Source organism: Eriocheir sinensis, chromosome 45 (genome assembly GCF_024679095.1).
Source record: "Eriocheir sinensis breed Jianghai 21 chromosome 45, ASM2467909v1, whole genome shotgun sequence".
NCBI lineage: Eukaryota > Metazoa > Arthropoda > Malacostraca > Decapoda > Varunidae > Eriocheir > Eriocheir sinensis.
The window spans coordinates 13408696-13413391 of NC_066553.1; positions in this window are offsets into that span (position 1 = coordinate 13408696).

The window sequence follows — 4696 nt, forward strand, 5'->3', positions numbered from 1 at the left end:
GCCCGACTGATCTCCTTTTATGCCTTTGGAAATAGTTGATGTGAGGGGCGGAAGTGTTTGAGAATACCAACCCTCTTAGTATCTCCATCTCTCCAGTGCTTTCATCTCCTTTATGACAATCTTCTCTCACTTAAAAACTAATTCTCATCCTTCTCCAATTTCCTATAAGACTTAGTGTAGCTCTTTGATCTCATTGTAATGAACTCCATCTCTTTGATCCTTTCCCCTCTTCCTTTTTGTGTTCTTTCGGGTTCTTTTTAGAGGGAGAATTAAAGGTTGGAAACTGGACTCTGAACTCAGACCCTCAGAGCTCATCATTCACCACTTCCAGCCGTTGTGTAATATAGTGGTATTTGTAGAAGTAGTTGTAATAGTAGTATCAGGTCCTCTGCATGCTTCTAATATACTCCAAATTTCTTCTTTTCTCTTATTTTTACAACATATTTCTCTCTCCTCTGTGCCGGCTCCATTCAAACAAGACTTTCTGTATCTCCATATTTATTCAGTTAACTTACATTGTGTTTACATTAATGCAAGAGAGAGAGAGAGAGAGAGAGAGAGAGAGAGAGAGAGAGAGAGAGAGAGAGAGAGAGAGAGAGAGAGAGAGAGAGAGAGAGAGAGAGAGAGAGAGAGATTATTTGTGTGTCGGGGGGGGTCTTGTGTCTGTGGGGTTTGTAAATATACTGTGGGGTGACATCCTGTGGGGCCTGTGGCTGAGAGAGAGAGAGAGAGAGAGAGAGAGAGAGAGAGAGAGAGAGAGAGAGAGAGAGAGAGAGATTTATGTCACTCAGCATTGCACTGTCACTATCAGGCTGCTCCTAACGTGCCACTCACTGGAGGTCACTGATCAGGTGTGTGCAGCCAGGCTTGGGCGCCAGATTTGACCCAATGTGGACAAATTTCCCACGTCCACACATGAGGTCAATCTGCCGCCCATGCCTGGCTGCAGACACCCACCCTAATCAGTGCCCTGCTAACACGTCCGCTGCGATTGGCACAGATCTGGCTTTCACTAGTAGCCTGATAACATGTACTCCCAGATCTTCCTCTGCCTCTGTGGTGGATAGTGGAGTGTTTCCCATGTGGCTTCCCATGTGGCATTGGTGTGCTGGATATCCCCTCCCAAGGTGCAGTACTTTACATTTTTCTTCATTGGATTGTAGCCGCCACTTTTTGTTCCATTCCTGTTGCTTGGTGAGGTCTTCTTATAGGAAATCCGCAGTTAAGGGGTTAACGGTGACAGCATCGTCTTAGTGCCAGCCAGACAGTGACAGTTCCCAGGGCAGCCAAACAGTGACATAAACTGCTGTGGGAAGCTTTAAAATTGGTGCGTCAGGAATGAGAGCATTTCAAGCTTACGACACATATCCCTTACATCAAATCAAAATATATTAGTATTTCCATGAGAGAGAGAGAGAGAGAGAGAGATTCCTTTTCCCAACTCAGACTTCGGTGAAGAGATTAAATTTGTATTAGTATTAAGTAAATAAATAAATGATAGAAAAAAATGGCTTGAGTCTAGGCCCCTGAGAGAGAGAGAGAGAGAGAGAGAGAGAGAGAGAGAGAGAGAGAGAGAGAGAGAGAGTGTGTTGTGCTTGCCACTCATCTTTTTCTTGTATATTTGAATTCGTGAAGCATCAGTGACGTGGCAATAACAGTTTAAAATCTCAAAGTGTGTGCCTCACTGCTGGGGATGGACCCGGCCCTTGCAATAAAAGTTGGGGCAGCACATCAACTGAGTCCCTTATGAGCAGAACCTCCTCCTCCTACTTATAGTCCTCCTGTATAATATGGAAGCAGAAGGAAGTGTAAATGAAAGTAAAGGAGTGTATTGAACAAGTGCATTAGTCTCATCATCAGTCATCATTCCCTCAATGTCCACACTGTTAGGGTGGGACGTCAGGTGTAGTGCCGCAGAATTGGCCCCTGGCACGATGGTTGAGTTCGCTTGCTGCCCTGGCTTGTACTCTGAAGGCCTGGGTTTCCTCAGTGCACGTACGAGACTAGTGAAACATTATTATTATTGTTATTAGTATTATCTGTCATGGAAATACACAAGAATGACAAAACTAATGCATCTGTTCAATATACACCCATGCCTTAATATACTTTCTCTTGCATGCAAATTATAGGGGAAGGAGAAGGGAAGATTTAGAAGAGGAAAAATAGGAGGAGGAGGAACTAAGGAAAAATATTATAGATGAGGATTTGTAGGAGAGGAACAAAGGAAAAAAACATAGAAAATAAGAAAGAGGAGGAGGAGGAGGAACAGAAAAGGAGGTGTAGTGAAAACTGTGAAAAGAGAAATATAAGAAAGACGTAAGTTTAGAAGAGGAGGAGGAGGAGGAGGAGGAGGAACAGAGGAAGAAAATTATAGCTAGAGGAGGATCCGTAAGAGGATAAATGACGGACGAAAATAAATGATGGAAATAGAGAAAACAAGGAAGAGGAGGAGAAGGAGCAGGAAGAGAGAAGTATAAGAAAGACATAAGTTTAGAAGAGGAGGAGGAGGAGGAGGAGGAAAAGTAGGAGAAGAAACGAAGGATAAAATTAAGGAAGGAAATAGAGAAAACAAGGAGGAGGAGGAGGAAGAGAAGTATAAGAAAGACATAAGATTACAAGAGGAGAAGAGGAGGAGGAGGAGGAGGAGGAGGAGGAGGACAAGTAGGAGGAGAAACGAAGGAAGAAAACTAACGATGGAGATATAGAAAAAAAGGAAGAGGAGGAGGAAAAACGGAGAAAAGGAAAAATATATAAAAAAAATGAGAAGAAATAATAAGCAGGAGAATAAAGGAAGAAAGGGCAGAAAGGGGGAGAGAGGAAGGAAGAGGAGAAGTAGAAAGGAAAAAGACAAAATTATAGAAAATGAATCCTAGGAGAGGAAGAGGAGGGGTCAAAGAAGGATGAGGAGGAGCAAAGGAAGAAAAGTAAGAAAGGAAAGAGGAAGGAGGAGGAGGAGGAGGAGGAAAAAGTATAAAGGAAATAGAGATAAATGAAATAAAAATGAATCCTATAGGAAGAGGAGAGGGAGGGGAAGCGATAAAGAAGGAGGAGGAGGAGGAAGAAGGATAAAGAATGACATATATCAGAAAGGAAGAAAAATAAAGGAAAGAAGAAATAAATGACAAAATAATATAGGAAGAAAAGAAGAAGTAGAAGAAGAAGAAAAAGACAAAGAAGAAGAGGAGAAGAAAATATATATTAGGAAGGAGGAAAATGCAAAGAGAAGGAGAGAGAAGATATAGTAAAAGAGGAGGAGGAGGAAGAAGAGGAGGAAGAAGAGGATTTACATAGATTTACATAGAAAATCAGACCACACAGACCCCATGGTCCAGACTTGGTGGTCTGTCCTTAAACCTAAGTGATTTTACATTAATCAGAAGACTCCAAAACGTTGCATTTCTAATCTAGTTGATATTAAGTTGAAGGAAGTGGCGGTCGAGCTTATTTTTGAAGGAGTCAATCGTGTTACACTGGACCACTGATGATGGGAGCTTATTCCATTCTCGCACTACAACGTTGGTGAAGAAAAATTTGGTGCAGTCTGAATTTACTTGTCTACATCTGAGTTTTACGCCATTGTTCCTCGTGCGCAAAGTGTCATCGATCATAAACAATGTTGATCTGTCTACATTCGTGAAACCATTAAGTATTTTAAAACATTCGATCAGTTTTCCTCGGAGGCGACGTTTCAACATGTTAAGGGTAGAAAGCCTTTCTTCGTAGGATTTGTTGCGCAAGGAAGGGATAATTTTCGTTGCCCGACGCTGAACACCTTCTAATTTAGCAATATCCTTTGCATGGTGGGGAGACCAAAACTGTACCGCATATTCCAAGTGGGGTCTGACTAAACTGTTGTAGAGCGGGAGTATTACATCTTTATTCTTAAATAAAAAGTTTCTTTTAATGAAGCCCAACATTCTGTTCGCTTTATTTGCTGCATCGATGCATTGCTGTGAGAATTTGAGGTTTGACGCGATTTTGACCCCAAGTCCTTGACGCATTGAACGCTTTTGAGTTTAACGCCGCGCATTTCGTAATCAAACTTCTTATTCCTCGTTCCAACTTGAAGGACCTGGCACTTGTCTACGTTAAAGGGCATCTCCCATCTATCCGACCAAGCTGAAATTTTGTGCAAATCCTCTTGGAGGCTTTGCCTGTCTTCGTCAGTGAGAACCGAGTTACCAATCTTTGTCGTCTGCAAATTTTACTAATGCGGTTATTGAGTCCAACATCCACGTCGTTGATGTAAATAATGAAGAGCACTGGGCCAAGAACCGAGCCCTGAGGACGCCACTAGTGACCGGCGCCCACTCTGAGTTAAATCCGTCAATCACTACGCATTGTTGTCTGTTGCTCAACCAATGTCGATCTGACTGAAGTGAGACAAGTGTATTTATTTGCTTTAAAGACGCGGGTTAATTTATGATGCGGACTTTATCAAACGCTTTCTGGAAATCCCAAGATGGAGCTACGTCCGCACGAGATAACGTTTAAACAGTGAAGAGTCGTTGTAAAAGGTTAATAGTTGATAGGCCTTTTTGTTTGTTTCAGGCCATGTTGTGACAAAAAGGGCGAGGTATGTCCCAGGGTAACTCACATTTTTGTCTCCTATTATATGCCCTCAATGGCGTATTCAAACCAACATCAACTATGGGCCTGTAATTACCTGGGTACTTTATGTCTCCTTTCTCTG